The following is a 17,040-nucleotide window of genomic DNA, read 5'->3' as shown; positions in this document are numbered from 1 at the left end:
TGATTTCACAACTGTGGGAACAAGCTGAGCCCACGAGCTGGAGAAATTAGGGTGAAGGCCGAATCTAACCCACAACCCCTGATTGCTCCTTCTTGCTCCAGTCCTAAAAACTCTCTCAATGGCCAGAGTTCCCTATGCCCCTCACTAAGGAGTGTTGAGTCAGTGCTGGAGTGAGATGAAGCCAGGGAAGACAAGTGAAAACATTTTGCTTTGAGGATGCGTTGTCTTTTCTGGACTTCATTATTCTTATCCTGGGGAAGGGAGTGTGGAGAACTACAGTAACTATTCTATGCTGTTCAGGAGACACCCTTGAGTAATTCACAAGGGCACACACAAACCTAATCTAGGTTTACCAGCATGACCAGAGGCCCTTCATTAAATGAGTAAGGAGGTCTGAAAACCAATAATTTTCATGGAAACAGTACTTACAAAAAGACAGAATTCAAGGGGCTGGGGTTGTGGCTCAGTGGTAGAGTACTTGACTAGCACATGAGAAGTGCTGGGTTCGACCCTCAGCACCACATAAATAAATAAATAAATAAATAAATAAATAAAAGGTATTGTGTCCAACTACAGCTAAAATATATATATATATATTAAAAAAACAGAATACAGGTGGTTAAGCAGTCCCTTCACAATCTTATTTTATTGATATGCCTAATAAATCATGTCCTTCCCCTACGCTGCATAATTTCTGAGAATTAGATAAATGTGAAATAAAAGAATAAAAGCAATTATGCCTTCCAAATCTTACATGAAATGATACTAAATACAAAGAAAGGGAGAAATCGACAGGGATAGAGATAACGAGGGAAAAATCCCTGATGTAGTAACTGTTGCTTGAGGGTGGGGCGCCTGCTTGGACCTTCCTTCTAGAGACAGTGTGTCCCTCTCAGAACAGCCGAAAGGACTGCTCACACTGAAGAGCATCACTTGCTATGCTGGTTCATCAACTTTAGCTGCTGCACTACAGCGGCTCCATGATGGCCTCCTTAGCTGGCCTCCTTCCTTGTAGGGAAGCATCAGAAGATGGCACTGAGTGAAAGGAGGCATCAGAATATAGACAATGAGGGGCTGGGGTTGTGGCTCAGTGGTAGAGTGCTCACCTAGCATGCATGAGGCACTGATAAATGTAAATCCTCAGCACCACATAAATGTAAAATAAAGATATTGTATACACCTAAAACTAAAAAATAAATATTAAAAAAAGAATATAAACAATGAGCAATGAAATACATCACTGCCTGAGAATGTCTGAACCCACTAACTACAACTGCTCGGTCCCCGTCCAAACCGAGACAGGCCACATAAGCTTTGCATATTCTAGGGACCACCTGGACTTTGCTATTAAAATCCTCCATAGTTTCCAGGACCCACAAAGGCTGTATGATCTACAAGATATAATTAGGAGTGAGGTAGGCTTGGCTTACTCTTGTCCTACAGTAAAAATATGCTCAGCACCACGTATGAGGTAACGTTAACTCCACAAGCCTGGCCACCTGACCCTCATGCTATCTGCTTATCACTCGAAGGCAGTCCTGTCACAGCTGCCAGGCTTGCTCCCACTCATTCCTGTCCAGGACAGAGAAAAGAGGAATGGGAAAGGGGGATGGAGGCTGTCCACTCTTGACTAAATCATTCAAATAGAAAAATGATCCAGTAGGGGAGCATACAGATTCTTTCATCATGAATTCTCTTTATAACAATCCCATTTATCCCAACTGTGTCCAGGAAGTTCCGTTCTGGCAGGGGCCTGGTCCCTGCATCCAAGTCTACAGATGGCCACCTTTGCTGGCGCAGGGGCCAGGTGCTGCTTCACAGAGCAAGCATTACCAGTTCTGGGCCCCTATGGGTGAAATCTGTTTTCACAGGAGCCACAGGCATAGAGATAAATGCACACAGAGATGAATACACAGTGGCAGAATGTGGCCAATGAGCCATATGAAGCGGCTCTGCCTGCTTCTCCTCCTCCACAAGTATGAACCAAGGCAAGGGGAAAGGTGGGAGGGTAGGACCCACAGGGCAGGTGGCTGTGTTCAAGACTCCTGGGGGGAACTGGATTTATAGGAGAAAAGAATATCAAGGCAGAGGCTAATCAGGCAAGGTGGATGCATGAAAGGGGGAAAAGATACATATTGGGGTGGCACACAAAGGAGGCAACAAGAGGTGACTTTGAGGCCCGCCTCAGAGCAGGGTTGGTGCAGGGAAAACTGTGACTGCAGGCCAATGGCCCAGAGCAACTGCTGTTTCCCTGGCTGCAGAAGGCTGCCTGGAGTCCCTCAGTCCTCAGGACCACCAGCCCATCCTTCCCTGCAGGTGAAATCGAAGCACAGTGAAAATGAAGACCAGGCTCAAAGCTACAGAAGGGTAGAGTAAGGCCTTTCCTGAACCCTTAGGCATTGATATCCTTCTTCTCTTCCTCTCTTGGGATGCTTCTTAAAGTTCTGCTTTGGTTTCACAGAACAGGAGGAGTCCCCCCAGCTATGGGAGGAGACAGTGGGTTCCTGTAGATCATTATGCTGGGGAGTGCATGAGCCAGGCTAATAGTCCCCTTGCTTTCTCACCCACTCACCTCTTGGCTGACTGACTAGTACTAGAACCACCAGCCAGCCTCACAGCAAAGCCAAGGTCTGTAAATGGCTTTAGAGACATGCAACTGCCACATCTACAAGGAGCATGGCTGAGCCCAGTCACCCCTCCCATCATCCCAAGTTCTTGGGCCTCCTCCTCAGGCAGTAGTGTGTTCGCATCAAAGTTCAAAGAACAAGGATGTTGAGGTCTAAATGCGAAATAAATGTGTTCAAATTAATTTTTCCCACCAAAGAGCCAAGCAGAAAAATAGTTTTCCTGGAACACAAGTTGCTCCTACTGTCAGAGGAAGCTGTATTGGCTCCACATGGCTGCATTTCACAGGCCACTGGATTTACTATACTGACAGTTTTCTGGGAGGCCATCAGGCTACACACATAAAGACTGATAAGAATCTTACCAATTTTCTCAAAAGATACTATGAAGAATGCCACTTAGTACACTACAATGTCCTCTTTGGAGAACCCATGAAAGAAGAATTCTATGGTCTCACTAACAGAAAGAGCTGCTTCTATTGAGCAACCCATTTTTACTTTATAGGTATTAGCAAAACTTATAAAACTTCCCTCTGTGCTTTGGCTGCTATGAAGGCCAGAGCTAGAAAAGCAGTCCCATATAACTAAAATGTACAGGGTAGAGGCATATCACTTTTGTGCTAATCTCACCCTTGATTTCTTCTTTTCTTTCAACCTACCTGCCTCAATTGCTTTTATTAAAAATCTTGTTACAATACAAGCACCTCAGATTCCTAAAATCACTTAACAAGATAATGGACTTGCTAAGAACAGAATAAAGAGAAAAAATTCCTAAATATAAGATTTTATTCCAATACCTAAGAAAATAAAATGTGATGGGTTGGGGGTGTAGCTTGATGGCAGGGTGCATGCTTCACAGGGTGCATGCACCGGGCCCTGGGTTTGATCCTCAGTACCAAATCACCACCACCACCACCAGCACTAACACCACATCAACAGAACCTTCTAAAAGGTAAGCACAGAAGAAACACTTATTTTATTTTATGGAAGGAAATGTTGCCCAATTCTAGAATTGAAAAAATAAAATCAATCTTTAAACACACGAAAAAGGCAAAAAGATACTTAGGTTAGTACTTCGCTATTCAAAAATGTGATCCAGGACCAGCAGCATCCATATCCCCTCAGAGCTTTCTGGAAATACAGACACTCAGGTCTCACCTACAGCCTTGGAAGCAGAACCTGCATTTTAGCAGAATCTCCTAATGACTTGCGAGGCACACTAATGTTTCAGAAAACACCAGGCTGGTAAGTAGGATGGTCTTGTCCAATGGCTTTATGATCACTGAGCAAGGAAGCGCACACATGCCAGGCACACAGAAGGAAATGTATGGTCCTTGTCCTGAAATCTTCTGCAATAAGATACTTGAAAAAGCTCACATCTTGTGGCAAATTTTTAATGCTAATTATGAAATATCAAAGCTATAAGGATGTTCCCAGAAAGAATAGTACTGTGGCTATACTAAAAACATAATCACATATTTGAATTTCTCCTGTGAATTACAAGTAAGAAGAGGAACGAAGATACTTGTTTTGGAGATGTGAAATAATTTAAAGAGAAGTTGACATGCCAAGGGGGGCTTACAGTTGGAAGGAAATACACTTCAGTCTGTTTCCTGCAACCAGATGAGGCACAGGAAAACCTGGAAGAGAGGTAGCAACCCCCATGGGTTGCACGTGGCACCTCTAGGTCAGCAAACAGTCCAAAGACAACAGGAAGACTTCTTCCACTTTTCACATGTCTAGAAACAAATTTAAAGACAGGAAGCAGTTTCTTCATGAGAATAGATTTAGTTCTAAGGAGAAAAGCCACTCAAAGTTCACCTACACAAACTCGCCTTTTGCCAAAGACTTTTTCTTGCTGGATGTGGTGGCATATTCTTATAATCCTAGCAGCTAAGGTGGCTGAGGCAGAAAGATGGCAAGTTCAATGCCAGCCTCAGCAATTTATCAAGGACCTACAGAATTTAGTGAGATCCTGTCTCAAAAATAATTTAAAAAAAGACCTTTTCTGTCTCTCATCCTAAATATTTTTTGGCAGTCACATCAGGCACCATCTATTTCATGCCTCTGCCCTATCACATGACCAATCTGAGTAATACATCACATTAAAAGTCTACAGTGGCTAGACATGGTGGTGCACCTGCAATCCCAGCAACTCTGGAGGCAGGAAGATAACAAATTTGAGACCAGGCTCAGCAACTTAGTGAGAACGTGTCTCAAAATAGTTCAGTGGTCAAGCCCTGTTGGGTTCAATCCCCCATACCTAAAAAATAACAATAATCATAAAAATAAAATGCTTTTAGAGCTGGGGTTGTGGCTCAGAGGTACAGTGCTTGCCTAGCAAGCAATGAGTTCGATCCTCAGCACCACATAAAAAATAGAGAAATTGTGTCCACCTACAACTAAAAAATAAATGCTAAAAAAAAAAAAAATTCTACTGTGATACTTGGTCAAACTGTTATTTGGCACCCAATCTCTAATAAGTGGTAAGACTGTAGAAACATAAACAGATAATCTATGGAATACTTTTCACCATGGGAAGAGAATCAGAAAAGGTTTAAGGGATTTTTTTTTCTTTTTTAAAATTAAGGATCATATAAAGACTAAAAAGCAGATCTGAAGGGTCAAGTACTCTACAGAAAGTTAGTATTGGTGACTCTGTTCAAGTATCTGTTTATTTTTATCCTAACAACTGCTGACAGCTACTAAATATTTTCTTTGTGCCAGGAACTATCTTGGGCATTTCATTATCAGTATTTTATTCAATCCTCAAAACCCATGGAATAGGTACTATTACTAACTCCACTTTACAAATGAGGAAACTGAGGCTCAGAGAAGTTAATTTACACAGAGTTGTTAATTCAGCAGAGCTTTAGTCTGATTTGACTTAGCCTAAGCTCAGCTGTGAGAATTAATTGGCCCAACAAGTTAAAAGAATAAAAGTTCCTGTTTTTTTCAACTTTTGGCCCCACTACTGCTTTTTGTTTTCTTCCGGCTTCCTTCCATCACTGAGTGCCTTCATCAGGCTAGGGGCTGGGGAAACCACAACACAGGGCGGTGTGTAAAAACAGTGGTTATAGAAAGCAGTCCAAAAGAGGGCAGTGATCATCAGTTTTAGGATGGGGAAGAACTTTTAAAAAGCTTCCTAGAAGAGGTGAAACTGAGTCCCTTGCTCTTTTCTGTACTGAGTGGAACAGAATTTACCCAGATGTTGAAGAAAGGGCCTGGAGGGGACAAGGGGAGAAATAGTGACTTGCATTTCTTTTAATCAATCCCAAAGCAAACTGATACAAAACCCTTTGTCATGCCCTTTAACAAGATCCCTTACACCCCAGATCTGAGAGCTGATGGGGTATATGCCAAAGCTAGCTCCCTTGCCACCTGGGACTCCCAGTGAAGTCCAGTCTGCCCTGGCTCTGGCAGGTTTCCGCTCATTTTATTACAAACAATACACTGAACGCAACCTAGTAATTATAAAGGGTCTGGAATAGGTTTTGGACAAGCGCCCCTGGGCTGCTAGGAACCATTCTAGTGATGACAGCTGGAAAGGATAGCTCTTCTGGGTTAAAAAACGAGTCATTTTGCTTTTCTTCCTCTGCTACGGTCACAGCGATAGGACAGCGTTCTTCCTAGCCCCGGCATCAATATCCAGAAAACGAGCGAGAGAATCGTTCGTCTCGATCTTTCCAGTGGGAATGACCCTGGGCTGCGTTCCCCCGGATCGAGAAGCAGGGTTCCCCCGCGTGGAGGCAGACGCGCGGCGCAGCTGCGGGGCCACCAGATGTGTGGACACGCGCTCGCTCCGCAGGCCCTTGCCGCTCCCAGCCGTTCTTCAGCCCTTCTCCCGCCCCTCACCTCGGCCCGGTTCGGTATGCAAGATGGAGGCGAAGGCACGAGGCGCCCCCACCCCCAGGAAGCCTTTGTGCCCTCCAGCCCGCACGGCCCCGGGCCTCTCAGGCCGCCCAGGAGAGATCTCGGAGCGGAGGGAGCCGCACCGCAAGCGCAGGGCTGCCCGGGACGCTATTTCCAACGCCCGGCACCCCGACACGTACGTCAGATACTGCCTACTCACCGCACCTCGAACCTTCGCACGTCCTGGGCAGCCCCGCAGTCCCATGCGGCAGCCCGAGCCCGGGATCCCAGGCAACAACCGTGGCCCTCCCGCTGGCGCCCGGAACGCTGGGGCGGGACCGAGCACCGGCCACGCCCCTCGGCCCTCCCACTCTCCGTCCGCGCCGGGAGGCCGGAGCAGCCAATCTGAGCCCTCAGTGTGGAGACTCCACCAATACACAGCCCGCTCCGACGAAAAGACCCCGCCCCTTACGGCGCCTTGGCCTATGGGAGACCCGATCTGCTTTGGCGGACCGCATTCTCGCCTTAGGCGGTCGCGGCTCGGGTTCACTTTTTCGCGGGTAGCGGGGTCGTGGGAGGGCGCGTGGTTCAGGGGCTGGCACCGGGGGACTGCCCGGAGCTTCGAGGCAGGAGGCCCGTTCTCCTAGTTGTCGGCGGGGCGGCGAGTCAGGCGTTCATTCATTTGTTTTGCTCTGGGCGCGCGGACGTGCTCTGGACACGCCGCTGCCGGGGAGGCGGGCTCTGTCTTGCTTGGAGCGTCTGTTTACTTTCGCGTCTAAACCTGGTGGCCTGACGCAGGCGGCAACAGGTGCTAGCTAGGGTTTGTCAGAAGCAGGCGCCGCTGGACGATCGCTCAGCCCGGCGACTGGTGTCAGCATTAAGGAAGAGGTGGGACGCACGCTGGTTTGGGAGGGAGAGAAGGGATAAATGAACCAGGAGCGGCTTAGTGGCACTCTGAGCAGCCTGGTCTAATGGGGAGTCGGTGATAGAGTCCGAGGGGAAGTGGGAGCCAAGATGCCTAGGAGCCTAATTACCACCGAGTAAAATATTGAAACATAGAGGGTTTGTTTTTGTATTTTGGGGGTACTAGGGATTGAACCCAGGGGCTCAGGCATGCTAGGCAAAAACGTTTTACCACTGAGCCCCTGAATCATTGAGGAACTATTACCTGGCAGTCATGGGGAAGGGGGTCACTTTGTAACCTATCTCAGACCCTCCCTTATGATTTTCTCTCATCAACATTTTCTGATTTCCACAAAATGTCCCCCCAGTTCATAAAAACAGTCTGTAAACGTGAACCATGAGCAGGATTTGAATTCCTTTGCAGCTCCTTGACCCCCATTGTAGTTAGGCGATAAGGGGCTTAGGTTTTCCTGAACCTATCAGGACAGTGGCAGTTAGCCCTCAGATGGATTTGTTTGCTTTTTGTTTTTTAGTACTATAGATTGAACCCTGTGGTGCTTAACCACTGAACCACATCTCCAACCCTTTTTATTTTTTATTTTGAGACAGAGTCTAAGTTGCTCAGAGACTCACTAAGTTGCTGAAGCTGGATTTGAAGTTGCAAACCGTTTTTTTTTTTTTTTTTTTTTTGGTACCAGGGATTGAACTCAGAGTCACTCAACCACTGAGCCACATCTCCAGCCCTATTTTGTATTTTATTTAGAGATAGGGTCTCACCAAGTTGCTTAGTGCTTCGCTTTTGCTGAGGCTGGCTTTGAACTTGCGATCCTCCTGCCTCAGCCTCCTGAGCTGCTGGGATTACAGGCGTGTGCCACCATGCCCAGCTGATTTTTGTTTTTAAATAAGAATTTGTTAGCCTATGGGAGGCTCTGGGTTCATTTCCCAACACCAAATAAATGAATCCACAAGTACCACTTGTATGTTAAGTAGTAGCCAGAGATTTCACATATTATTGTTACTTACCTGACATCTGAAGGCATTTGTGTTTGTGGCCCTTGGTTGTTTCAGTACTCATAGGAGACCTCCAGATGAGTCACTTAATCCCACAAACTTGAGATTTGGGACTTTTCCAACATAGCTGAACACAGAACTGGAACAAGTCCAAACAGGCAGCCAGGTCTGGCCAGCGGAGAGTTGGGACACTAGATCAAGTGAAGGGAACTTGAAAGAGAATCAAAGCCAAGTGAGTAAGTACTCAAAAAAGCTAAGGAAGTTATGGGTGTTGGAACTTGAGATAAATAGACTGTGACCAGAAAGGAAGTTAGTAATTCTACTGTAAGTATAAGACAAGCATGTTATACTCTGTGTATGTCAGGACCCAGGTCAAATCTCCCCACCTTCATCAGCCCTCCTTGAGATCCTCAGCCAAAGGTGTTTTCTCTTCTCCTTTGCCCCCCCCCCCCGTAGTCATCTGTTTTTTGTATGACCTTTGTCATTTTGTACCCTGTATGATTTTCTCACCTGTGAGAGAGGGAATAGAATAGATGAGTTCCATCTTCCTTTTTGCTCTGAAATTCTGAAATATTGTGAGCATCTTTTGTTTTTGCCTGACAGTAATCTTTCCTTTGAGAAATTGTCTGCATTCAGTTAATCAGATGGTTCTTTTGTACCACAATTCTTTAAGATGGTGTGGAGAAAGGGCAGCATGGAGCCCAGGCTTAGCCAACTATAATCCCTCTCCTCTTGTTCTGAAAGGTTTCCCAAGGGATGGGTATATGAGCCTACCTGACATGGTCTGAGCCCTTGTCAGGGATATCAGAGAATGAGGAAGGGAGAGAGAGGCTCGCTCTTTCCTCTGGTACTTATAAGTGCAGGTATAGTAAGCCTGGAGGCTGTATGTGGTTATACTCTTTGCATCAGAAAAGCTAGAGAACCAGGCCTAGAAATAAAAACCCAGGGAGATCCAGTAGCAAGTTACTTAGCCAAACCGTTTGCTCCAACCTTGATTAGGGTGCATGCCTGCACCTTGGTGTGGCCGTGAATTATATTTTACCTTTTCTGTGAAATTATGCCTTCACTCAGGATTCGTGTTTTGGAAAGGACCTAGTCTAGTTTGGGTCTAGTCTAGTATTATATGCCTGTGTTCTAACTGCCAGTAGGGAAGGGGAGTTCTGGTTTCTACTGTGGCTTCTATTCAACCTGTTGGCTTCTAGTGTGGGGAAGAGGGGCCCAACTTAATTAAGACTCACCCTCCAACTAGAAGAATAGTTAGATCCTAGGTAGCCAAAAATAACCCCACTATAGTTTAGCCCTTAGGCTGCCCAATAGTCACAGACAAGCTTCACCCTATGCTTTCAATTTTAAATAAAAATACTCCCTTACAACATAATCAACCATCTCTCCTACAACAGCAAAATGTACTTATCACTTTCCTGAGTAGGATCTCTCAAAGTCTTATCATTTATTGTATTTGACCTAAGTGCAACATCTGTAGGTGATGGTCTATTCTTCCTCTAAGTTTCAACATCATCCCATTTTAATGTTGTAATGTGTAGACTAAATTTTAAAGTTAACCATCATGAAACACTTTATTTTGGTACTGGGGATTGCACTTTATCAACTCAGGGCATGCACTCTATCACTGAGATACACACCTGGAGCATTGTACTGTTTAGCTATGGTGTTTGGAGATTTTTTTTTCAGCAATAGATAATTAATCACTAATAACTATGTACATACTAAGGCTATCTACATTGCACTCTTTCAACTTTTCTATAGGTTTGCAGCTTTTCTCATGACAAGAATAGTCTGGCTGGTCACTGCAGCCATCCAGGCCGCTACCCCTATGTTGGGCCCGGTGCCTGAAGTTTCGGAGATGCTCCACTAGGTCAAGTACTGTGAGGTGGGTGATATTGAACCACAGGTTCAGCCTCTTCAGGCTGGAAAAGCCAAGGAGGTCTCTTACAATGCCCTAGCCTCACACGTAATTTCAGAGAATGGGATGATCCCCTGGTTGGAGAAGCTTGAGAAGTCTTTGACTTCCCTGTCCTAAAGGCTTCGTGGGTAATTTTTTTTGTATAGTGTGGAGCTCTTCTGCCAGTAAAATTTTTCTCCAGAGTCATGTCTGATTTTTTTTTTTTTTTTAAATCACTGCCTGCCTTTCTCAGGTGTCACCTGAAGACAAAAGTACCCTGTGGTCTTTGCTTACATTCCATGTTGGTGGTTGCCAGCTGAACCTTAATGAGAATGCACACCCTTGATCATGCCAGAGCCAAAGGGTACTGGGGATTGAACCCAAAGCCTAGTGCATGTTAGGCAAACACTCTACCACTAAGCTACTCCCCAGCCCTGGATGTGATATATATTTTAAAGTACTTATTGACTTTAACTTTTTAAAACATAACTAAAAGTGAAATGAAAAAAAAATTTATTTGGAGGAAATCCATATCTAAGATTTTATGTGTATGTGTAGTGTGGGGTTTTATTCATCTCGGCAAAGAGGCACTTTTCACAGATCTTTTTATTTGACTAAAGTGTGCTTGTGAATGAAACAATAAATGTGCTACTATAATTATTTTTAGAGAAAGCAAATACTCTGTATTTTAAAGGATTGATAATACTTAAAATATTATATGTATACATGCACTGTACATGTATCCAGGGATTGTCTTTATTAAAGTCTGTAATAGAATTATTAAAAAGACAAACAGTATGGCTAGCATACTGTTGTTAGCTCGGGCCACTGTTTACATTTGATGCTGCTGCAGTAAAGTTTTTCTCAATGGACTTTGAGTCTCTGATTCGGTATCACAATCATCTTGTGCTCAAGCTCCAACTTCCAGGATGTGGGGCTGGAAAGTACCTGAACCTCTCAGCTTCTGTTGTGGGATTTATGGCCTTCCCTTTTGCCAAGACTCATGGGGATTCACCTCAAACTCATATAGGGAGGTCATTCAGACTCCATTACTACCACCAAAAAGAAAAAAAAAAGGAAAAGTATGTTGAGGGGGTGGGCAGTAGGAAGGGAGGAAGGAAGTATAGAGAAAAACATCTATACTTCCTTCTATTCCCCAACCACTGGAACGCTCACCTGCTATAGGAGTGAATGAGACCAACAGAGTTCCTGATGACCTGATTGACTTTATCTATGAGACCCATTATAGTACCTAAATTACCATCTCTTTCTACCTCTGCTTTTACCCTCCTGCAATACCAACACCTATGTGTCTTTAAAGCTCCTGAGAAATGATCAGATTATTCAGCTGGTCACTATTTAATAGAAGGTGGACTTGCTGGTCGGAACTTTCACTCCAAGCTACTTCAGTAGGTCTGGTTGGCCAATAGCATGGCTGTGCTTGTGACTGGGGCTCATTCCAATCCATTCATCTAAATGGTAGTAGCAAGTGGCAACTTCTGTAGAGGAAGTACTTCTGTATAGGATACTTCCACCAGGGGATGTTGAAGAGGAATGAGTTTGCTCAGACCTTCCCCTCCTGTTTCACTGGCAAAAAGTGAAATGTGTGCACAGGAGGCTGACCTGAGTGAAGACTGTGTGGACTTGGGGTGTGAAGTGAAAGTGAGATGCACAGAATGAAGTTGGGAAGGCAGGGCCACAGAGGGAGAAGGGTTGGTTTGAGGTGGAAAGTTAGGGATATGGAGAGAACACTTGAGTCTCTATAGGAAAAATATCCCTGTTCAAATCCAGAGCAAACAACTCCTAAACAACTTGTGAGCCAGACAAAGAAGCCGAAGGGACAGAAAAGGATCAAAATGTAAGAATGCACTGAACATTTTGTAACTCTCTAGTTCCCTATAGGTTTTCCGGAATGGAGCGAAACAGGAACAAGACCTCATTAGAAAGATACCATTAACCTCTTGACTAATATTAGTTGGACCATGACCCTCTGACCCAATCACCCTAATGACCACTGAGCCACCACAGACATTGATGTAAGCTGAAATCTATGTATCAGGCCCCCTAATGGGGAAAGGTGATCTTAATATTTCCCAATTCTGAGGAAAGTCCAGTCCCTTTGGATCATACATAGTCCACCTAATGATGTACTCCAGTAAAAGCCATAAGCCTTGGTGGAACATCTCACCCTCCCCCCTTTTTTTACATACTGAGGATTGAAGCCAAGGGTGCTCATCCACTGAGAGTTACCTCACTAGTCCTTTTTATGTTGTATTTTCAGACAAGGTCTCGCTAAGTTGCTGAGGCTGGCTTTGAACTTGCAAATCCTCCTACCTCAGCCTCCCGAGTTGCCGGGATTACAGGTGTGCACCACCACAGCGGGTCAGCACCATAGTCTTGAGCTTGCCCACATTCCGTTCTGAAAGCATGCACCATTGCTTTTCATTTCTAATAAAGCTCTTCCTCACTTTACTAAAATCTGAGTCACCCTTAAATTCTTTCCTACAATGGAGTCAAGGACCTGGAAAGTTCAAATATAGATCTCCTCCAGACCTTCTCAGACTCCCCTCACAGCGACAGATCGATCCTGTCGATGTAATAGATAAAATAACAGACAGGAAATCGATTTCCATAGGTGTGGACGGGAGGGTAAAGCTGGAAAGCCCGGGTCAGTCACTGTAATATCTATTCATTCAGCCATTTTCACTAAAACTTTGGAAATGCACAACTAAAATAAACAATTTTGCTCATTGATAGGGCCAGACTGTGTCAGCATCCATGTGTGACCCACAGACTTCATGTCTCAACTCATGTTTTATGAAATTGTGTCATCCTGGGGCTTCTTTAAGTATAGTAATTTTTTGAGCTATGAATGTGGGATTTCTCCCCTGTGTTTTCCCATTTCTTTCCCCTCCTCAAGCAGGTAGCAAGCTTTGTTTGGCTTTCCTCGGGGGTGCTTTGTGGCAGGCTGAAAGCAAAAGCTGCCAGCAAAACACCTCCCTTCCTGGCTTTGTTTTCAGAAGTCTAACCCCCTGAGTGCGTGGAGAGACGGGAAAGGACTCCAGGGGAAGCCCAACAGGCTGCTGTGGTAGATTCTGCCCAGGCTAAAACACTGCTTCAAGGGGAGGTGGTGGTTCCAGTGTTCTGCAAAGCTGAGGCCCATGTCCGGCTTTCTGACAATACCCCAGGGGTGGCCAGACCTCAGAGAGAAACAGCTGTCTCCACAGCTGTTTCCTGACTCACCAGTAGCCATGTTTCTCAAGGGTGGCACTAAAACTAATGGGCTATTAGAACTGAGGGAACCAGGTAAATTGGGACATGGATGACCTTGTCAGTGACAAATGAATGTCCCATAATTGCAGGGCATTCTGAGGACTTCCCAAGCATAGCCTGAGATGGAAAATCCTGTTGTTTTGGAGTTGAAATTAAGTTGATTTAAATAATTTATTCTATGTAGAGTATTTAGAAAGTTATAAAGGATGGATGTATTGTGTCAGTAATACCCCTTGACCATCTTTGTGCATATAGCACAAACAATCTGTTTAATTGCTGACTGAAAGGGTGTAACCATTCTTTTTTAAAAATATTTTTGTCAATGGACCTTTATTTTATTTATTTATATGTGGTTCTGAGAATAGAACCCAATGTCTCACACAGGCCAGGCAAGTGAGCTACCACTGAGCCACAACCCCAGCTTCCAGAGTGTATCCATTTTTAAAGCTCTTGATACTTCTGGCCTAAATGTCCTCTGAATGGACGGTGCCTTCGGGTTTGGATATTTGTTTACTTATTTCTTGTAGCTCTAGGGATTGAATCTAGGACCTCATGTATTCTAGGTAGGCACTCCACCACTGAACTATAACCCCCGCCCTTGTTATAATTTTTTATTTTGTGACAGGGTCTTGCTAAGTTGCAGTGTCTGGTCTCAAACTTGCAGTCCTCCTGCTTCATCTATCTGGGACTGGCAGGTGTGCCCCACTGAGCTTGACTCCTCTCTTTAATGGAGCAGGATTGGGGAGCCATAGAAACCTGTGGGGAGGCTATTGTAGTATTTCATATGCAATGTAATAGCTGAAGTAAGATTAAGGCTTTAGAGAAAGGGAGGAAAGCACAGATTCCAGTATCATTCAGGAGGTGATATCAAGAAACCGTTTCTGCTTATGGGTAGAGGAAGCAACAATCAAGATACCTTTACTGTTAGGAAAACTATACCATTCACAATAGACTTGAAAAAAAATATTTGGGAATCAATCTAACAAAAGAGTTGAAAGACCTCTACAATGAAAACTACAGAAAACTAAAGAAAGAAATTGAAGAAGACCTCAGAAGATGGAAAGATCTCCCATGTTTTTGGATAGGCAGAGTAAATATTGTCAAAATGGCCATACTACCAAAAGCATTATATAGATTCAATGCAATTCCCATTAAAATTTCAATGACATTCTTCATAGCAAAGAAAAGGCAGTCATGGAAAAGAGGCCCAGACTAGCCAAAGCAATCCTCAGTAAGAGAAATGAAGCAGAAGGCATTACAATACCAGATCTCAAATTATACTACAGAGCTACAGTAACAAATGTGGCATAGTACGGCATCAAAACAGACTCGTAGACCACTGGTATAGAATAAAAGATACAGAGGACCCAGAGACAAACCCACATAAATACAGTTATTTCATTCTAGGCAAAGGCTCCATAAACATACATTGGAGAAAAGACAGTTTCTTCAACAAATGGTGCTGGGAAAACTGAAAATCCATATGTGGCAAATTGAAATTGAACCCCTCTCACCCTGCACAAAGATCAACCCAAAGTAGATCAAGGACGAGGCATTAGACCAGAGACTCTGTGCCTAAATCTCCATCCTGTCGGCTTAGGAACTGAATTCCTCAACAAGACTTCTAAAGCCCAAGAAGTAAAATCAAGAAACAATAAATGGGATGATACCAAACTAAAAACCTTCTTCACAGCAGAGGAAACAATCAAGAATGCAAAGAGAAGAGCCTACAGAATGGGAAAAAATATTTGCCACCTTCACTTCAGATGGAGCATTAATCTCTAGGATAAAGAACTCAAAAAACTTAATACTGAAAAGCCTAATAATCCAATCAATAAATGGGCAAAGGAACTGAACAGATTCTTCATAGAAGAAGAAATATGATTGCTCAACAGATATATGAAAAAATGTTCAACATCACCAGCAATTACAGAAATGCAAATTAAAACTACACTGAGATTTCATCTAACTTCAGTCAGAATGACAATTATCAAGAATACAAGTATGGGCTGGGGTTGTGGCTCAGAGGTAGACTGCTTGCCTAGCATGCATGAGGCACTGGATTGGATTCTCAGCACCACATAAGAATAAAATAAAGGTACTGAGTTCACCTACAACTAAAAAATAAATGTTAAAAAAAAGAAAAGAATACAAGTTCCAAGGCTGGTAGTGGTGATGTACACCTGTAATCCCAGCAGCTGAGAAGGCTGAGGCAAGAGGATTAAAGCCAGCCTCAACAAAAGCAAGGTGCTAAGCAACTCAGTGAGACCCTGTCTTAAAATACAAAATAGGGGTGAGGATATGGGTCACGTGCCCTTGAGTTCAACCCTGATATTTTCCCACCAAAAGAGAGAATAAAAGCAACAATAAATGTTGGCAAGGATGTGGGTAAAAAGGTACATTCATCCATTGCTGGTGGAACCGCAAATTGGTGCAACTACTCTGAAAAGCAGTATGGAGAGTCCTCAGAAAACTTGGAATGGAACCACCATTTGACCCAGTTATCCTTCTCCTTGGCATATACCCAGAGCACTTAAAATCAGCATACTACAGTGATGCAGCCACATCAGTGTTTATAGCAGCTCAATTCACAATAGCTAAGCTCTGGAATCAACCTATATGCCCTTTAACAGATGAATTAATAAAGAAAATGTGTTATATATACACAATGAAATATTACTCAGCCTCTAAATGGATGGAACTGAACAGGAGCCTACCATGCTAAGTGAAATAAGCTAATACCAAAACAAAACAAAACAAAAAAACCAAAAAAAAAAAAACAAAAACAAACAAACAAACAAACAAAAAACAAAGGCTGAATGTTCTCTCTGATATCTGGATGCTAACATAAATGGTGGTGTCGGGGAGCAGAGGGAGCAGAGAATAGAAGTTCACTAGATTAGGCAAAGGGGAATGAAGGGAAGGGAGGAGAGATGGGAATAGGAAAGAGAGTAGAATGAATTGGACATAATGTTCCTGTGTTTATATATATAAATACCCAACCAGTGTACCCACATCATGTACAACCACAAGGAAAGCTATACTTCATATATGTACAATATGTCAAAATACATTCTACTGTCATGTATAATAAAAGAACAAATTTAAAAAATCCAACTTTAGCCAGACATGGTGGCGCACACCTTTAATCCTAGCAGCTTGGGAGCCTGAGGCAGGAGGATCGTGAGTTCAAAGCCAGCCTCAGCAATGGCAAGGCTCCAAGCAACTCAGTGAGATCCTGTCTCTAATAAAATACAAAATAGGACTAGGATGTGACTCAAATTTTGACTTCTCCCAAAATTAAGATGTGTGACCTTGGGTAAGTTCTTGAAACTCACTGACCCTGCAGGCCTAAATTTCCTCATTTGTGAAATGAGGTTAGTAACATTTGTGTCTCCCAGTTACTATAAGGATTTAGTGTGAAAATGTGTTTACCTACCTGACCCATGTGGCTTTGAAGACATCGATGAAAAC

General features: G+C 43.7%; 1 protein-coding gene across 4 annotated transcripts in view; it reads right to left on the bottom strand.

Annotated features, from left to right (window-relative positions):
* Cep68 (centrosomal protein 68) overlaps nt 1-6,793 on the bottom strand; it is a 28,776-nt gene extending 21,983 nt beyond the window's left edge. The window contains exons 1-2 of one of the 4 annotated variants that reach the window (XM_026387155.2): nt 6,697-6,793; nt 4,207-4,363 (exon numbers count right to left, since the gene is read on the bottom strand). The gene's annotated coding sequence lies outside the window, so the exon portion shown is untranslated. The remainder of the gene's footprint in view (nt 1-4,206; nt 4,364-6,696) is intronic. The other 3 variants (XM_026387157.2, XM_026387154.2, XM_026387156.2) reach the window with 3 other exon arrangements.
* Between the last annotated feature and the right edge of the window lie 10,247 nt (nt 6,794-17,040).

Source organism: Urocitellus parryii, chromosome 12 (assembly GCF_045843805.1).
Source record: "Urocitellus parryii isolate mUroPar1 chromosome 12, mUroPar1.hap1, whole genome shotgun sequence".
Lineage (NCBI taxonomy): Eukaryota > Metazoa > Chordata > Mammalia > Rodentia > Sciuridae > Urocitellus > Urocitellus parryii.
The sequence above is the reverse complement of the archived record's forward strand: the minus strand, read 5'-3'. Positions and strand labels throughout refer to the sequence as shown.